The 21,205-nt window shown below is 37.8% G+C and overlaps 1 long non-coding RNA gene across 1 annotated transcript; it reads right to left on the bottom strand.

Annotated features, from left to right (window-relative positions):
* Positions 1-18,053: 18,053 nt before the first annotated feature.
* Positions 18,054-20,937, bottom strand: LOC124255245. The gene is made up of 3 exons (XR_006892655.1): positions 20,616-20,937; positions 19,208-19,328; positions 18,054-18,107 (listed from the first exon to the last, which is right to left on the bottom strand). It is a non-coding gene; the product is annotated as an uncharacterized LOC124255245 (long non-coding RNA).
* Between the last annotated feature and the right edge of the window lie 268 nt (positions 20,938-21,205).

Genomic DNA, 21,205 nt, shown 5'->3' with positions numbered 1-21,205 from the left:
CATGGGTACAATGTGTGAAGTCCATTTGTGGTATCCTCCGCCGTCATAATGCTGGAATACTGCTAAAAGAGGCGAAAACTCAACCCACTCACTCACTATGTCTGTGTAGGGGTTTTTGCCTGTTGTTCCAAATATCTGAAATCCTGTAGTTTTATACTCTCCCAGGACACAGTGCGAAACATTGTCGCGAACATCCGCCAGTCTGATGATAAATGCTATTTAGTTTTGTTTTCACCGAGTTACAAAATCAAAACTACTTTCTACTGGTAGTAAAATATGTATTTGATTGATGGCCAATAGGATTTTTCTCGTGGCAGCGAGGTGGGTGTCAATATAATACTACTTACAGTATTATTGTTACTTCGAACACAACCAGGAAGAAATCGTTATGTAACAAGTTGTGTCATGGAAAATGTTTGTAGTCATCAATCATATACATATTTTACTACAACTAATAAGTAGTTTTGATTCTTTAACTTGCGTGAAGCGATCTGAAAATAACTCTGAATTATTTTCTTCCGATTTGTCCACGATGTGTCTTTACGATGTCAACAATATAGCCGATGCCCACGGGTGGTCGTCCTGCTCCCTGTCGTGTATTTCTCAAAAAAACAAAAAACAAACAAATTCTATTTCAAATGTAATTGGTACAACGAGCAATGGAGGTAATAAGTTAAGAACATATGCTACCTTTAAGGATGAATATCATCCTGAATTTTATTTATTTAGCCACATGCCTCGCTCTTATAGACGTGCTTTAGCACCTTTTAGATGTGGTATTGCTCCTCTAAGAGTTGAAACTGGACGTTATAATTGTACTCCTCTAAAGGAAAGAACATGTTTTTACTGTAATGATTTTATTGAAGATGAATGTCATGTTTTACTGCACTGTCCACTTTATTCTTTTGAAAGGGGTGTCATTTTTAGTAAATGTGAGCAGCTTATTGTGAGCTTTTTGTCTTTTAGGGACTTTGATAAGATCCGATTTTTTACTGTCCAATCCACAGGTGTCTTTTATTACAGCCAAAACCAGCTTTCTTATCATTCGGCGTCGACATGCCCTTTTATACTCTTAACTTCGTACTGTAAATATATATTATATATCCTATATTCTTTTAGTTTTGTATTTTATATGATATAGTCTCTCATAAGTCTGTAAAGATTGGCTCAACGTTTTATTATTCCCTTCTATGTACATATGTATGATGTTGAGGTGAGACTCAAAAAAATTATCTGTCTGTCTGTCTGTCTCAATTTTGCCGATTTTCAGCCCGGCCGGGCATCGTAAACTAATCTTCCATGGCAAAAGTGGATATGTGACCTAGGCATGAATGATCTGGGCCTTGAGGTTGATTTGGATAACCAAACGGTGAGCGTTTATCCTACGCTGGTGATATCGTGTTGTTGGCTAAAGTGACAGTGACTTGAACCTTATGCTGCAGTGTCTAGACAGTTGGTGTACCAGCCACGAGATGACGGTTAACCACGGAAATCTAAAGAAGTGCATTTTAGAAGACAGTGTACCTAGAAGTACGAGTACTTTCATGTGAGCAGAGTCAGTGAGGTCTCGGACTCTTACATGTATCTCAGTTCAGAGAAGGACATTCAACAATCGACAATATCTTCACTTTACGGGCTATGATACAAAAATACTAAGGGAGGTAAATTTTACGTATTGTTGTTGACTTTGCCAAGGCATTTGACTCAATAGAAGAAATAAGCTATGGAACTTACTAAAATCGCATGGTTCATAAATGAATTAGTCACCCAGGTTATCTCCCAATTGACAGACACCCATTTGACAGACACCCAATTGACAGACACTGAACTAAAGGCTAATTAGGGTAACACCTACGGGTATAATGGAACAGTCCACTGTCTAGTGAGTACAGCAGGGTGAGCCTGAAACAGGCTCGTTACTGAGAAGTTTGATGTAAATAGAACTGTGTTGTGATTAAATGATAAATGATTTCTTTTCTCAAAATTGATTTTACTATCAATTACTATCGAATATAAAAACAGGTTTGTCACTGAGGGGTTTGGTTGTGTTTATTGATAGAAAAGACCCCTCCCAATAATAGCATATGTACAACAGAAGTTAACCGAGAAAACGTTTTGTTGGAGAGATATAAATATGTACATATTTGAAAACATTCTGATTTGCAGTAAATGAGACACCTGCATTGCCATGTAAGATACAATTAATATCAATCAGTGTTCTAATTTTAACAATACTAAAGATTGTAACAATTTATGTCTTTGAGTAGTATACAATGGACATTCAAGTAAGTAATTGAAAAGCATTCTCACATCCATGGCCACATTGACATGATGCGTCATATTTTAAATAATTATCAATTCTAAATAAATCGTAATTAAGTGCATTTGTCTTTATTTGATTTATATGATGGAACAGTTTCGCAATTTCTAATAGCTAAGCTAATGTTTTCAATATGATGATGCCGACTCCCGTTAGACTAGAAGGTTAAACCTAAATGTTTATAAAAATAAACTTTTTTTATATTGCAGCAATAAAAATTCACATTACTGTCTTTTCGTCAATCTTTCAAAATAAATAATATAGCTTCAGTTTGTTCCTGTGTTTTTATTTGGACTATTCCATTATAATTTGTAGGTACCAGGTAGTGGATAACCTGTTCACTGAACCGTAAATGTTGTTGGTTTAAGGTGTCTGCGAACTGTCTGTCTGCGTAATGGGAGGACACCGACACCCAAATTAGGAAGAATTGTAGGCAGCAATGCAAGATCAAAAGGTGTTCGTAGGTATTTGAAAACAGACGCATTCCATAGGTGACCTCTCGCTCAAGACCTTTTTCAAAATAAAACCAATACTGTTGTACGGCTCTGAAGAAAGGGGCCTACAAAATACGGACTTAATAGAGAAAGTACACGTGTATGCATGCAAGAAATGTCTTGGAGTAAAATTAAATACACCCAGCGCTATGGTTTATGGCGACATTGGGATGTTTCCGCTGTCTGTTTACTCCTCCATAAATGTTGTCAAATACTGGTTAAAACTTTTATATATGCCTTCATATAGAAAACCGAAAATATGTTATAACATGATGATCATGTGTGACAATAATGGAAAACAAAACTGGGTTAAGGGGGTGAGACGGCTGCTCTCTAAAATCGGTTTTGGTAATGTATGGTATAATCAAAAAGTTAACTCACGATGCAATTTTATCATGTCACCGACACAAAGATTGAAAGACATCTATATGCAATCATGGACCGAATCCATATCATCATCAAATAAGTGCTTTTATTATAAACTTTTCAAAACTTATTTCAGTACAGAAGACTACTTCTAGTAATATACCTGTTAAAAAATGTATCCGTTGCTCATCCCATGGTCTCTTTGTTGAAACTGGCCGTTACTCAAACATCAACCGAGATAAAAGAATTTGCAAACTATGCAGCTTAGAATTGATTGAGGATGAATACCACTTTTTTCTTGTATGTCCATTATACTTATCACTTTGAGAAAAATATATCCAAGTATATTATTATAATTACCCAAACTCCACTAAATTTACACTGTTGTTAACAAACCCAAATGTAAAAATACTTAAGGATTTATCACTATTTATACATTGTGCCTTTTCTTGCAGGAATAATTGGATAAATGAAAAATAAAAAAATAACTATACAGGGTATGGTTAAATGTAAGTATGTATACGTTCCATGAAGTTTTATTTTGTATTTTTAATGGACTGTACTATAGGCCCGTGGCCTTATGAGTACTGAAATAAAGAATATTACAAGACGCTTAGGTCTCCTGTTAACAGAGTTCCTGGACTACTACGGATGGGCAGTGCTGCAGCTAACTCTGCGGGTCGGGCACTCCTTATCTTGAAGCACAAGCTACTGGGAGGAATGGAATACAAGATCTTCACGAAACTATACATAAGTATGTTTGGTCCACGAGATCCTATGGCGCAGGACTTTGAAAAATACCAGTTGCCGCTAAAGCCACATTTCAAGTATAAACCTTATAGCCGCGAAAACCACAATAAGTAAGGAAATCAATGCCGTGATTTGGCCGAAAGATATGGCAACCTAAAGGGTCGTTAGGGTAGTATAATTATTTTATGAATTTTGAATTTTGAACTTTTCCAGAAGTGATTGGGGGTTTGGTTTGTTTTGATTTGTGTATGTTTTTATGTTAACACTGGTTGGTTATGTGGGATTATAAGCGACCTATAAAAATGTCAGTTTTGATAAGAAACATACCTGAGGCTTTGAGGGTTTGAGTGTTATTTCATGGACTAAGGTGAAGTGCGGTAAAATGGGGTTTAACGTTGTACTTCGCTCAAGTGACGACGTGCATGTGTGGCTGCTTGTACTAGCCCAGATTTCCGCTGGTTTTATAGTGCTAGCTCACTGTGATACCATGCCGCAGTGAAGCATGAATACCCCGCTCAGACACATTATACTGACTCCGAGCCGACCAGTCCTTGTTGTACATATTGCAATACGCCAACACACATCGCAATACGAAAATACTGGCAATACCCAACCCTACTAATTGATATGGTCTGGTGATTTTCATCCTATAACCATAACGACTGGCAAAAGCGGAACCCCCCACCCTCCGAGTGAAGCGCGCCGTGTTCATTCAGCCATAACATTGCATTTTGCAAGTACCGGGAAGGCTACGCTCATTGAACCGAGAGGCGTCACGATTTTAGCCTTCCCGGCCATGAACCGTACGATCGATTTACTCCCACTTTGCCAGTAGCTAATCCGACCACAGTTTACGAATATCGGATCATAGATAAGGGATGTTCCCCTTTTGCCAGTCGGGCAAGTTGTTTATTTAAGGAGTAAGAGGATCACCAGACCATGTTAATTAGCAAGACAATGGTGGGGAGGGTGGGGAAGGAGATGACCAAGCCAAGAAAGACACAAGTGAACTATCATTTGTATTTTTATGTTCAGCATACATAAATTGATAAATTACTAATCACAATCATATATAATACATAACTGCACACAATGTTTAGCATTATGTAACTGCGAAAATATTACAAATTGATAAAGTACTAATCACGATCACAATCATGTCCACAATGATGGTTCATACACAACTGACTTTTAAGTCCAACAAGATGAGAAACAGCATCTCCATACTCTATCATGGTCTTCCTTCCTGCTTGAAGATGGTCTTTTTCTCTCTGTAGTCTATCGTTAAGTTCTCTGTATTTTCGTTTTCTGGGTCGACATGGCACTTAATATACCTTACATGTTTTCCTATAGGTATGTCCACAAATGAGCCACTTAATATCAACTTACTGGGTCGAACCGTATTTAATATATCTTTTACCTTTTATGATATTTTACAGCATTATATTATATTATATTAACTTTATATTTCTGTCAATCTACTTGTTGACTTGTTGACGACAAATTGAGCAGTTCAGTGGTCTGTGTAGACGATGTTATTCTCAAGATCGTCCTTCAGGCTTTGGAGCCTCTTCATGGGAGGCTCGCGCCAGTTGCCCTGCAATGCTTTGATAACTAATTAATAGCAAAGATCACAGTGCTCATCCGTCGAATGCATTTTACTACTCTGAAATCAGAATTTCGACGGATCGGTACGCGATCCTTCTGTCAGTGACTTCATGCTCCCTCGCCTGCGACCTTCCGCTTTCGGGACGGACCCTCAAGCCACTACACCAGGCAGGCGGTACTAATGGGCTTAGGGCTGTTAGTAGTGTTATGTGTGTATTCGCGTATTGACTCCGGAGCACCATTCTGTATTGTTGGTAGTAAATGCAGTGAAGCAGGACGTGTTCGGGCGTTTCTGTCTCGTTGGAGTGTGTGCATTTGTCTGTGTGGTGTATTTTATGTAGTAGGGAATTTAATTTTGTATAAACTGATTGTTATTTGGCTGTAGCCCTGCAAATATTTTTAGATTTATGGTAGTATATTAATTGTTTTTAAGTGGTTTGGGGAGTAGATGGTTTAGATAAGGACAAACTTAATGGATGAACAACTTCTTTATTCAGGTGGAGCGATGCTTCGATTGTATCGTTGTCAAGCAGGTTTGAAACAGGCTTCATATAAATAAATAACGATAATTGAGAAAACAAGTGGTGTGATGACAAAACGATCGATTACATCTGGTTACCAGCGGGGTGTACAGAGTAGGAATAGTAGAACATGTTTACACAAGCAGTTAATGCTGACTGGTGAAGTTCATCGTATGCCGAGGGGATGAAATAACCTTGATCTCTATTGATTATTATTTATTATTATTATAGGATAGGATATTTATATAGCGCACATATCCACGCACTGGTGCATGCTCAAGGCGCTGGTATTTTTCCCTCGATCATTGGATGTCAATCTGAACAGCACATCGCATTATCAATCTCAACTCCCTGGGGAGTATACAACTCTTGCAGCCACTAGGCGCACCGAGTTATTGTGGCTTTCTCATCCTAACGAGGTACCCATTCACAGCTGGGTGGACTGGGACACATATATAGTCACAGTACTTTGTCCATGTTCACTGCACGTTGCTGTACCCGCAACTAGGTGTGGCACGTATTCATGTGGCCACCATCTGGTCAAATACCAACGGATTCGTGGGTTCTTTTAAGTGCACAGGGTTGTGTACTGTACACTAGGGGTTGTGACAACACTGAAAGAGTCTGCACACAAAGTTGACTCCAAGGCTTTTACACCCGGTCACAGGTGGACTCGATCCCGACACCTCAACCTCGCTGGATCACTAGCCTGGCGCCTTAGCAAGCTCGCCCACCGCGCCTCATTGATCAGGAGTGGGTGAGTGAGTGAGTGAGTTGGGTGTTACGCTGCTTTTAGCAGTATCACGGCGGGGACACCAGAAATGGACTTCACTCGTTGTACCCATGGGGGAATCGAACCAGGGTCTTCGGCGTCACGAGCGAACGCTTTAACCACTAGGCCACCCCACCACCCCCTATTGATCAGGGGTCGTTTGATGTGGATGGCATCGGTTAATTTTCTTTTGGTGAAGTCAGGTTGTGATTACACAATGCCATTTAGAAACAGGCGACTAGGTTGATCAGCTCCATCTCGAAAAAGCAGAGGAAACTCTACATGATCATTGCAGCTTGTCATGCGATGCCTGTCAAAATGACGACATTAATTATTCACCCGTTCAATAGAGATATATCCGTACAAGACGTCGAGGCAGCTATTAAGAACTTTAAAGACGGTAAAGCAGCGGGTCCAGATGGTATAAATACAGAGATAGCGAAGTGTTGTGCTGACTAACTTGCTCCATATTCATTTTCAACGAGATATTAGACACAGGAAATTATCCGATTGAGTGAGCCAAGGGTATATTGTACCTCTTCACAAGAAAGGTGATGCCAACTAAGTGAAGAATTATAGAGGCATATCCCTCATGGATTTATTGGGGAGAATATTTTGCTCAATTCTAACTGAACGTTTACAATGGTTTGCAGATTTTTATGATAAAATGCCCGAGGCCCAAGCAGGATTCAGGAAGAACTACAGTACAACCGACAATATATTCACTCTTAAAAGTTTTATTCAGAAATATCTCTCAAAACGAGGCCGTCGCGTTTATTGTATATTTGTGGACTTTAGAAAGGCCTTGATTCAACCAATAGACAGGTTCTTTGGTACACACAAATAAGAAACGATATCCATGGCAGAACACACTAAATGTGTTAAGGAATATGTACTCTAAAATACAGTCAGCTGTGAGAACAGGTGCTAACTCAGCTCCGACTACTTGCAATGCTTGAGCGGTGTGCGACAAGGATGCGCTCTCAGCGTTCTCCTTTTTACAATATTCATGCTGGAAAATGCCGATCTTAGAGGTATATTTGTCGGCCCTGAATTTATGGAGCTGCTTCTGATACTTTTTGCTGATGACCTATGTATGTCCGACGATTCTGTAATTGCACTTCAAAGGAAAGTTAATGTTCTACACAACTACTTGAGGGCAGAAATCAACATGAACATAACGGAAATCCTTGTCTTTCGGAACGGAGGCTTCTTATGAAATTGTGAAAAATGGGTCATAGATAAAATGCTCAACATGTAATTATCTCGGAATGATGTTCTCAACTCGATTTCATGGACTAAATGTACGGAGACACTGACCACGAAAGCAACGAAGGCCCTATTTGCTATCAAACGGGTATCCTATAAATATCCAAATTGATATGCCTTGAAGTGTTCTCTTCAAGCTCTTTGACAGTAAAATAAAGCCAATATTACTTTACGATGCAGAAGTATGGGGTTACCAGGATATGTAAGTAATTAACAAATTCCACACTATTTTTTGTGAATTTGTACTAGGTGTACGTAAGCATGTGTCCAGTAACGCAGTATTGGCGAAATGTGGTATAGATATTGTTTTAGTATTGATTATCATATTAAATGTATCCAGTCCTGGAGTAAACTATTATGTTTGGCTACTGATAGGTACCTCAAACAATTATATATTCTTATGAAAAATCTAGATAATTGTAGTAGAATTACTTATTCTTCTTATGTTAGAATATTGTTAAAAATGTATGGATTTGGTTTTGTGTGGTTAAGCCAGGAAGTTGGTAGTGTAAATACTTTTGTATCTATATTTTAACAAATACTTGAAGATTCTGCAGAGCAAAATATGTTTAGCAAAATAATAATTCGGAACATTTATCTTATTACAAATCATTTAAGTCATTTTTAGATGTTGAATACAACAAATACTATATTGCTAATGTCCATGTATAGGACTATTTATGCTTATTACGCATCCAACAATTACCTCTTCTATGTAATATAAGATGTAAAGATGATAGCGGGATAAGCAAAATGTGTAAAATGTGTAACAGTAATAATTTTGAAGATGAATTACATTTTTACTTGTCTGTGATGCATATGCAAATTTATGAAGCCAAATACCTTCTAGATTTTAATTGCACATCAGTTATAAGCAAATATCATAAGTTGTTAACGTGTAAAAATAAGAATGTACTCACTATTTATTAAACATGCCCTATCTATAAGGAATTCAACATTGGCATTGTGTATTTATAAAGAATTCAATCAAATGTTAGAGTAAATATGTATGAATATATTTATGTAAATGTTTAAACCACATTGTCTATGTATCATTTTGCATTTATTGTACACTGGTCAATGGCTTTCATACCGAAATATATTCATTCACACAACGGCGTTAGTAGTGTCATAGCGCCTTATTCAGGATAGCCATCGTCCAAATACTATGTAGCCAAGTCTTGTGAGCCGTAATTGTAATTATTTATATGACGCTATTCTGCATTCTTAATCCTTATCACCAATAAGATGAAACCCAGAAAAGTCTCTATGTTCATCAAATAGCATCTTCTAAAATGCCAATCAAACATCTTATCAATACCGCAGTGTACATGTTCTTGTCAACCAACCTGTACCACTCTGTCACATTCATTATGTTGTTGTTATTTGCTTTATTTAACGTCGCACGCACAACTAAGGTATTTCGGCGACGGGGTAGTACACTTATTAAAAAATGAGGGGGAACAAACAAAATAGAAATTTTGAAAGAGTGGTGTTACTACCCAAAAAATAAAAAACAATACAATAAAAAAACCAAAAAACTGAGTATTAAGGGAAATATGAATGGGAGGCCGAATTAAAAAGGTAAAAAATATGAAATAGATAAAGAGTAATAGAGATTTGTAATTTAATATAGATGTAGTGTAATAAATGGTTATTGTTATTGTTATTTGTTTTGTGAACAAACCCATGTTTAAAAACATATTTATTAGGTGAAAAATGATAACATATAAAATGTTAAAAAATGAAGTTGATAAAAAGCGAGAACTGATTTGAAAAGTTAAAAGAACATATATACATACTTATAACAATATTTAAAATGGTAAATAATTCATTAATTAGTGTATATGACATTTATGGCCTTAATTGGTCCCCTTGGCCGTGTCTGCCATCACATCAACTAGTCAAGGAAGTGCTATTGTTTCTCTATCTGTCCATTGTTGAGTCTTCACCTGTCCATTGTTGTCAAGAACTGTACATATATGCTCACATCTATATTGTCAAGGAGTCCGGTATTGCGACTGTCTGTGTAGGGACGACCGCGAGCAGGATATTGCCGCTCGTAGGAAACACCCTGGGATTGAGCACGAACTCCGCTCACCTCATTCACGTATACTTGTTTACCATGTACTATATAGTCAACTACAGACGTTTGAACTCAACGTATTCCTTCGTCAACGTATTGTTCGTCTTAGTTCTGAGTTGGTTCCATTGTCGACCAAGTATACGCGTTGACAGTAGCTACAGAAATTGTATACCTGTATCTATGTAAGGTGTCCTCTCACTTAGCCAGATTCTGTCAAAACAGGTCTCTCACATAGCCAGAGTGGGATTTGGCTGACTTGGGTTAGTGTTTTGTTAACACCTATAGTCTGTTTGCAAGAAAAACGTACTGATGAATTTCACTTTATACAAGAAAGTAAATCGAATAAAGTGAAATTAAGATTGCGAATCCTCATAATTTTACCTTGCCAACTGAACATTTAAATATCAGAATTTTATTAAACTTAGGATAAAAGTTGTTTAACAAACGATCATAGATTCAAATCGTTATTATTGGTTTGTATTACAAGGGTGTATGCACATCAAATGAAACACCTAGAACAAGCAGCATTGGTCTAAGTTAACGCTCATCACGTACCGCACGTGCATTTTGTTTCAGTGTTCCATCTACTGCGCTTACCCCCCTTGTAATACAAACCAATAGTGATCTGAATCTATGATCGTTTGTTAAACAACTTTCACATTATTTGATTTACTTTTTTGTTTAAAGTGAAATTCATCGGTACGTTTTCACTGCAAACAGATTATAGTCCAGATGAGCCATAGTTTGTTTCAACAAAATGCTCAATTCGTGAGATTAGTGAAATTTGTATTAAAGTGAGATACATGTACATTGATGATGTATTATTTGATATTTTTTTTTAGGATTTCAGGAAATGCTCAATTGGTGATATAAGTGACATTTGTATTTTAGTGAGATATATTGATATGGTATGATTTGAATTCTCTAGGGGGATTTCATGAAATGCTCAATAAATGATATTAGTGAAATGATTTTAACTAGTCCAAGATTGTTTATGATTTAAACAATATTTATTTATTATTAAATGAACGGATTGGTAAACAGGCTATAAGCCTATAAAAATACCTCTCCGAATACAATGCGATGGGAAACATTTTATATACATTCATCATTACAGACAACAGAACACACCATTTGAGGAGTAAAAGACTTAATGAAAAAGACAGTAGTATAATTAATCAATTAGGTAAAAAATCGTTTTGTTAAGGTAAAATAGTCATGTACATATTTTACAATATTTTCATTGATTTCGCCAGAATATGAGTTACTTCCACATAGTACAGATTGAATATTAAAACCATTTGTGTAATACAAACACTGCGATCGAATTGTATTAAAATTTGGACAGATAAATTGGAAATGAATGGCATCTTCATAATGATGGCCACAAGTGCAAGTAGACGTATTTTGAAGAAAACGGTCAAATTTATGTGCGTTTAAGTCACTACAGCCAAGTCTTAACTTACAATGAATTATTTGATTAAATCTATTACCAGTGTTTCTGAAGACATGATGTACGTTGGATGAGACAGTTCGATCAAAGTGTTTCTTGAACATGGCAACGGAATCTATGTTTCTTATTTCATTATCTAACTTGTTCCACTCCATCACAGAGGATGGTAAAAAAGATTTTTTATATGTTTCCGTACGACATAATGGTACTTGAAGCATGTTACTAGATCTAGATCCATATGTGGATACAGAGGATATGTTTATTGGAATTAGATCTGATAAATACTTTGGAGTTTTATTATGGAACATTTTATGAAATACATACATTTGGTGGTTTTTACGACGTTCCCTTAATGATGAAAAAACAGTTTCATGGTAGATTTTGGAATGACAAACTCCTCTAACTGATCCACATATGGTTCTTAAAGCATCTAAGTGAAGTTTTTCTAACAATAACTCTTGAGTTTGTGTACAGTTATTCCAAATATAATCACAATAGTCAAAAAGTGGTAAAACAAATGAACTATACAGGGTTTGGAGGGTTTTCCTCTGAAGGCGTTATTTCAGACAATTGATCATAGGACTGACTTTAGAAATAATATCATCTATATGTATATAGATTGTTTATGCACAAATAATTATTATTCTGAGCACAAACATGTAGGCCTCTGGTTTCAAAAAGACGCAAATTGGACTGTACAGATAAATTCTGTACTTGATAAAGTTTCACTAATGATAAATTGTTTAAGGAGTTACAAATACTGATTATCAAGAAAAACACTATTCGTTATGAATAAATCCTTTATTCTACCATTATTTGATTATTGTAGTTGCATATGGGATAATTGTACAGTGAGCCATGATTCAGTGCTTGAAAAATTAGTTTGATGTACCTAGAACACTATGTGGGGCTACAAGGGGTACAGGTTATAATAAAATATATTCAGAAACTGATCTCTTACCTCTTGTAGAAAGAAGGCGCATTACTTACCTCTTGTAGGAAGAAGGCGCATAAGAAATTTACTATGACTAAATTGCAAAATCATTTTTACCCAGATCTATTGAACAATGCTGTATGGATGTTTCTGTTCATGTATATTGCATGCTTAATGTTATTTATGATATCATCTACTTTTGTAATAATGTTATGAAATGCAAGTCGCATAAATGTTAATTTGTCTGGAGAGGCATTAACATAAGCTTTTTGCTTGTTTGCCTATCCAGATTCTGAACAATATATCAGAAATAAATATGTTTAAATCGATTTTTCATATTGCAAACAAACGCACACACACTTGCATACTTCTTAAATCGTGCCGTATTGTAGATATAGACTTATAGGGTTTGGTCTACTAATGCCTAAAGGGAAAAATAGCTACAGGGAATAATAGCTACAAAGTCTGTTGTGACAGCGATACGCTTACCTGCACACAAGTGGACTGTACCGGTTAGTGTGCACTAATGCCTACAACGGGATTAGGGGAGTAGAGGGCAAAGAGCAATTAGCAGAGGCTGTGCTTCATCTCACACGGTTGAAGGATAGAAAAACATATTGAGGGATAAAACAAAGTGAGAAGGAAATGTTTCATTTATTGAGAGAGACTTTTCTTATTGAGAAGGAAATGTATTGCTTTAAAATGCTTGTAACCAAAGTCTTCTTTGCTAACCATGGCAAACCCATAGAAATCGATTCACAGAAAGGATTCAAATGACGTATTTTAAAAGATTTCTCAACTTTGGAAAATATGCTTCTAACCGTCTATCCTCGGTGAACTTGGACGTTATCCAATGTAGTCGGAGGGAAATTGACTCAGCTGGTCAACTACGTCTCCAGAGCGACAAGGTACAACAGACAACAGGGTGGACATTTGATTAAGTTGGCGTAAATGACTCAATGACTGGTGCGTCAAATGTTTATTTAAGACTGTAGGCGTTATTCCCTGTAGGCATTAGTAGATTCCACCGACTATAACCCTTGAACAAAGGCTCACGCTTCAGTGGCTAATGCTAAGTACCTGGCTCGCATCTCTCACCTAGCCATAGTGCAATGTTGTCTTTACAAGACCATTTTGGTTAGACTCTGGCAAAGTGAGAGTGAACCATTCTATTTGTACATTTTTACTGCCTCAACCGATTACCTCGCTTGAAATATCATACAGGCAGAGAGAGAGAGTTGTATAGTTATATAGGGTTCACTCTCACTTAGCCAGAGTCTAACTATACAACTCTCTCTCTCTCTCTGCCTGTATGATATATCAAGCGAGGTAATCGGCTGAGGCAGTACAAATGTACAAATAGAATTAACTCTATGCAAAGAAGCTTAGTAGCTAGCTTTGGCGATTGCCGGTAGTTTTCACTCACGAGCCCAAACACAGCACTTTTCATGTTGGCTGCATACAATTGGACTGAGAAACGCCGACTGTCAAGACTGCAACCGCCCCAGGGAAGTACAGGGACAGACAGACAGACAGACATGTAATCTTATCCCTATTGCGTGGATGGTTATGGGCCGGGAAAGCGATATTTCAAATTATATAGGTAGAATACAGTGGGGCTTCACCGGCCATAGTTTGCCATAGTTTTTGCTTTAGTGATTTTTAATTGGGGCGGCACTGAGTAAGAACATCAGAGACAATAGAATTTGAATGATTTAGAGTTTTATTGGACCGTGCCGTAGTTAATATAGATAAATTAATACTATTGATACGTCATATATTTGAACTGATATATTTGATATATGGCAAATCATTTCACTGCAAATATTTTGGACTCCGACCGATTTTATTTCAATTTTGATTACATGTACTTTCTAATTAGTTGTTAAAGCCATCAGGATGTAATTCGACCCCTTTACAGTTGTCATTTTGTAGATTATATTCAAGATCATTCAGATTTATTGTAAATAGTATCGGTGGTAAATGTTCACCTTGACGACCGCCAGACGTACATGGGAAGAAACTGGTCTTCACTCCATTACATGATACACAAGATTTGATATTTTGATGCATGTTATGAATAACTTTAGCCAAAGTCCCACCCCTAGACAGTATCAGAGGCTTTTTTGAAATCAATTAAAGCACAATAGAGTTTCTTTTAATACTTTTTAGCAGTTCCGAGACGTGATAAATTGTAAAAATATGGTCCACTGTAGAATACCCGTTTCTAAATCCATCTTATGCATCAGATATTATTGTACTAAAGTTTATAAATAATTTCCCGAGACAGTTCAAATGTGTAAAAGTATTTGAGTCTTTAACGCTTGGTTTAACACTTTACCGGGTATACTAAAAATTGAAATGTCACTTTCCCAGGCCAACACCGCGTAGATCAATGCTCATGCGGTTGATCTCTGGATTGTCTGGTCCAGGCTCGATTAGTTGTAGACCGCTGCCATATAGCTGGAATATTTCTGAGTGCGGCGTAAAACTAAACTCACTCACTCCTTTCCATCAAATGTGTCTGTTTGATAACTACTATTTAAAGAGTGTTGAATCCGAGTTTAAATGTGTACAAATATTTGAGTCCTAAACTTGTTTAAAATTGTCTTGACTGAAACTTTTAAACCACCGACCTTCAAGTTCGTGAGCAGACGAGGCGCTGTTATTGACGTCAGCCAATTGATGACATTTTTTAGATAAATGTGATATTGATAAAATGTGTTTTATTTTTAGTGATTCTTCTACATGCATTATGTCTTAATACAACCAAAATCTGCGTCCTTATTTTAAAACGCAGAAAAGAGTTATTATAGGGTTAAACCTTGTTTTTATCTTTTTTAAATGTATGGCTCTCATAATTTTATTTTGAATGATTCTGGACACTTTTATAAATGACTTGTATGTACAATTGTGTGTATATTTTAGCTTTGTACAGACATGAGACGTTAATAAACTATTGTCTTTGTCTCCGTAATGAATTGGTGACATTATGACAGTTGTAGCCGATTAGTCATACGCCCATTTCTCATACGGCCACAGGTCATACGGAACGGGCTGGATTAATTAAAACAACAAGCCTCATACTACGATACAATAGACTCGTCCGCTTTTCTTGTGTGAGATCCAGCTGACAGTCAAACAAAAGTCAATACGTCTACTCTGCATACCAATTGTTTTGAATCGTATTTTAAACAGCTATTAAACCCTATTTTTAAAAGAAAACCGGATAACCATATTCTATCCTGTATACACTGTACAATGATGACGAGATTATTTACAGACATATAGCCCAAGTCGTTACTGTCTAAAGAACCTGAATCTGACATCATGGGTCATTCCATTACCTACAGAGGTACTAAGGGTTAATATGTAAGACCAATGAACCATGACATGTGTTTATTTAACGCGTATAACAAAGGGATCATAGGACTGGTGTGTGACTAATGGGGTTCCACCCATTATGACATATGGTAGGACATTAAAGAGACAGAGAGTAATACAAGGACATTAAAGAAACGGAGAATAATACAACAAATTATCCTCTGCATCCGTTGAAACCTACGCGCAAGGATTTTTCACAGTTAATTATTTATATTCACCAATCAAGCGCAGACTGACGAACACGAACTCCAGCCGACCTTTAAATAATTCAGATACAAGGCCCGACGTCTCCTATTGTTAATTAGTCGTCGAAATCAATATCGTGAAATTATGCAACCCGTTACACACTTTGGGCAGCACACGAACAGATACAAATTAGGCGTCTCCTGAAACAGCATTGAAGCTGAATATATAAATATAAATTCTAATAAAAGTTTGGGCCCAAGGGGTTAAATATACATTGAATAGTCCAAAATCCTCATCAGTGCATAATGACCTGTGAGCAAATACTCCACAGTTTAAGACTGAGTGATTGTTGTTTGACGCCGCGCTCAGCAATATTCCAGCAATATTCCAGCTACATCTCGGTAGCCTGTAAATAAGCACGTCTTGCCGGTTTACGGCCTAATTCGTCCAATTTTGAACAGTTAGCCAGACTCAGTCGACTCATGCTTGAGTGGTTCTGTGCTAATCGATCGATTCTCGGCGTGCAACAGACGGCCTCAGACCACAATTATTTTCCCTATTGGCTATGTACAGTTACATGCCAGTCTACCATAATAAATATCGGTCGTAGGCTGTTTTCCTGTTGCATGCTGACCAACCTGCCACTTGTCACTTAACCAGCAAAATATCGGCCTGGGTCGACCACCTCAATTTTGCTGTATCCACTGTCAACTATGGTCACCGGAGGTTTCGAGCCGGAAACACACTAAACAACCTTGAACTTGGGGTCAAATCATGGAAGGCTGGTGCCAATACCATGTGCAGATTGTGGACCAAAAAAAATTTTGCAATAAAGTACAATGTCTCACCTTTCATTTAAGCTACCACAAATCACCCTGAGAAAATTAGCACAGACAGAACAGCCCATTTAAACAAGGCACTATATTCTCCTATTTTGCTTCCGGGTCATGGTAAAAGTAAAGGGGGGTAACTGTGGTCTGAGGCCTATCAGGACTAAAAGAAATCTGCAAATTAAATAAAACTTCATCAATACTAAGACCAGACACTATGTAAGGCTCACAAAAAATTTGAAAGCCCTCACTCATACACAACTTGACTTATACCCCTTGCAAATCATGCTGTACCTCTGGCATTTGAGTGTTCATTTTTTGGCATGAATTCATTTGAAATACAATTCTATTTTGTATATAACTCCATAACCACAAGGAAATTGACCAAAACATCAAGTGTCCCTGTTTTGTTATTGCATATACTATCTAAACACACCAGTTCAGTCTGGTAAAGAATTTTTTTCAATTTTTTGTTTATTTTTATATACATACATGCATTTTATACTAAAATAATTCCATTAAAGTTCATATTTAAAAATAAATTAAAAAATGAAACTGTTAAATTTATATTCATTAGAAAGCCCTATCTTTTCTCAATAAATTGATTGGCAGCTCAAGAAGCTGTGTACAGCCAGTCAAGTGCAGCGAGTCACCAGGCGTCACCACTCTCACCAGGCCAAAGCCAAAGTGTCAATCTGTGTGTATAGCTCAACTGCATTATGACGTCATAATGGTTTACAGTTATGACGTCATAATGCTAATACCCTGTGACGTCATAATTGTAAACCATTATGATGTCATGCAGCTTGCAGTAAGCTGAGAATCATCACACTGTACACAGTTTCTATCATTAGTTCAGTTGAGGACAATCACCATGAAAGGTGACCGCAAGCGAATAAAGTCACATTTCAGCCAAGGCCATACTCCCTGGAACAAAGATCTCACCCTTGAATCAGAAGAGTGTGAAAGTGCCTCTCCACCCAAGATACCCAGGACTGTGACTAGGTTCAGTGCAAAGACTTCTCCCTGGTCACCAAGTCAAGGCTGGTTGGAACTCAGCTGTCAACGCCTGACTGTGAAGGTATATCTACTTCAGTGATGCTTCTGCGTCCTACTTCAGCCAGCAAGCTTGACCTGAAACAAGAGTATAGCAAACATGACTTGCAGGGTATGCGACTAGTCGACATTGAAAAGGTGGCTGAAGCATGGAACACAGCTCTGCGGCTGCATCGCTCAACATCAACTAACTGTGATGACCCTCAGCTGCACATAGCCAAGGAGAAAATGGGGTATGTGTTGGAAAATAACACTGAAATGTGTCATGTGTGACTTTGTAGCACCCGAAATGAAATTGTACAAGGAAATCCAGACGGGTAAACCTGGACCAAACCCAGCAGCACCTAACGTCGGACTTGCCTTGGGTCTACAAGACACACCCATAGGAAATAAGAGAGCGAGGCTGATTATGGCCAACATGGACATTCCACCTACATGCAGGAGCAGTATGCAAAGGACCTCAAACAAGGTGGCTAAGGTTGTAACTGAACTTAACACTAAGGATATGGCTGAAAAGGTGGAATTAGTGAAGGATGTTAATCGAAAGAGGGTACAAAGCCATGTGAAGTGAACATTGCAATGGATGGCCGATACAACTCGACGACAATAGTAAGCAGGAAGAAGCCAGGGCAGAATGCATCACAAGCAATCGGCATCGCTTGCGAAACTGTAACCGACAATAAGTTTATAATCAGTGCTTCATTCCAGAACAAGCTCTGCTGGACTTGTGCCTGGCTGAAAGGAAAGGGCATGGATGTGAAATGTCCAGGGGGGCACCCAGACTGTACTGCAAATATGTCGGCTTTCACTCCATTGTCTGAGTTCAACATGGGACAAGACATTGGAAATCAGCTCGCACTACAGGGTGTGTTTATAAAGTATGCAACTACCGATGGGGATTCCAGGTGTGCAGATGGACTAGACAAAGCTCTGAAAGTGTTGGACCCAATGTGGAAGGTGCAAAGACTAGCTGACCCGACCCACTTGGCTCCAAGGACAGTTCCGACAATGCTACAGAGCTGATTTTAACCCAGACATGTTCCCTGGCACTGCACGTACACAGAAAATCGAAGCAAAGAAGGTCCTGAGTCAGGATGTAAAAGCACGGTGCAGCCTTATACTAAAAGAACTGATGAAGGATCATGCTGGCGACATGAAAACACTTAGTAGCATGTTACCTCGAGTGCTCGAAGCTACCCTGAAGTGCTACAGCGGCGACTGCTCCAGGTGTGCCCGGTACTCAGTTGTGTGTCGAGGAGGTGTAACAAACAGCTGGTGGCAGCGCTCTATGTTCCTCGGCTGCAACAATATTACACATTTCAACATGGATGACAACGATAAACACTTACTTCATGAAATTCTCAAAATGAAGCTGAGTGTTGAAGTTGTGGAACAAATGAAATTCTACACAGACACCCAGAAATGTGAAGCCGCCAATCGATCCCTGAGTATTTTTTGCCAAAGAACGTAAACTTTTCAAGGAATATGATTGGGAGGGCTTCCTCGACTATTCACAGGCTCAACAATGGCCTTGGGACATCATCAATCGACAAGTGCCACCATTCTGGAGTCAAACTCTCAAGTCGGGCTGTGCAGTCACTTGAGCAAATGGACAAAGAGGCTGCCTATCACAAAGAATATGAGAAAAGTCCTAGTGTTGTCAAAAGGAAACTTGTACAGCACGGAATCAAAATCTGTGAACATTTAAAGTCTAAACAGACCGACAAACACAGCGGGGACTACAGAAAGGGCCAATTAGATCCTGTGCCATGTTTCAACAAAAAAACATGAACATTCCTATTCAAAATGTGCAGTAATGCTGCAGAACTCTATAAGCTAATTACTTGCTTATGTTACCAACTTTGTGCAAATTTATGTTTAAATACATCTCTCAGCTTTCCGCGAATCAAGTATAATACCATTGAAACGGAGGTATTATCATTAGTACACTAGTGTACAAATAAAATTTTACTATATTATATGATATAGTATTTTTAACATACTTTGTCTTTGTTATTGTGTTCATCTATAGCTTCAATTCCAAAAGGCAATCCGGGAATGGTGCATGCACTTTACACATACCCCCTGTTTACACAGGCCACTCTGTCTGCATTGATGCTATGTTGAGCAGACAGGTGTCTTCAAAAACTTATCTCTATACCTTTTGAAAAAGGCTTGAATATTTGACATTTTAGGTAATACATGCATGAACAAGGCACGTGCAGTGTAGTGATACATACATTCACCATTATGGAACGAATATGACTAAATATGATGCGTCCGCTCACTCACTAAACAATATGCATTCAGAAAATTGAAATAAATTCATTAAAAAAAATTAAAAATATATTTTAAGTTGAAAACACATGTATACATATTTCAAATGTTCCTGCCAATACATATGCGAAGTTTCAAGACAATATTTTGAAAAATAACAGAGATATAGCAAATTAAACACTTGCACTACCGTCACCATATCAGGCCTCAGACCACAATTATTTTCCCTATTGGCTATGTACAGTTACATGCCAGTCTACCATAATAAATATCGGTCGTAGGCTGTTTTCCTGTTGCATGCTGACCAACCTGCCACTTGTCACTTAACCAGCAAAATATCGGCCTGGGTCGACCACCTCAATTTTGCTGTATCCACTGTCAACTATGGTCACCGGAGGTTTCGAGCCGGAAACACACTAAACAACCTTGAACTTGGGGTCAAATCATGGAAGGCTGGTGCCAATACCATGTGCAGATTGTGGACCAAAAAAAATTTGCAATAAAGTACAATGTCTCACCTTTCATTTAAGCTACCACAAATCACCCTGAGAAAATTAGCACAGACAGAACAGCCCATTTAAACAAGGCACTATATTCTCCTATTTTGCTTCCGGGTCATGGTAAAAGTAAAGGGGGGTAACTGTGGTCTGAGGCCTATCAGACCATGTTAACACATTAAGAGAAGCTAAGTTCATTTATGAAAGGGGAGGCTTGTATTGGCTGCATGTCTTCTTAACTGGGTAAAGGGTTCTCAAATGCGTAAGAGGATTTTTCAATGCATACACACTAACATTTGTATAGTGCCGATATCCAGCTCAGCTGCTCAAAGGCGCTTTGGGTGTCAATCTCAAGGGCACGTAGTATTAATATTAAGAATGAGGACTATTTTTATGGATATA

This window comes from Haliotis rubra, unplaced genomic scaffold (assembly GCF_003918875.1).
Source record: "Haliotis rubra isolate DU_JTF1 unplaced genomic scaffold, ASM391887v1 Scf1151, whole genome shotgun sequence".
Lineage (NCBI taxonomy): Eukaryota > Metazoa > Mollusca > Gastropoda > Lepetellida > Haliotidae > Haliotis > Haliotis rubra.
Note: the sequence above shows the minus strand (reverse complement) of the source record. Positions and strands in the feature narration are given on the sequence as shown.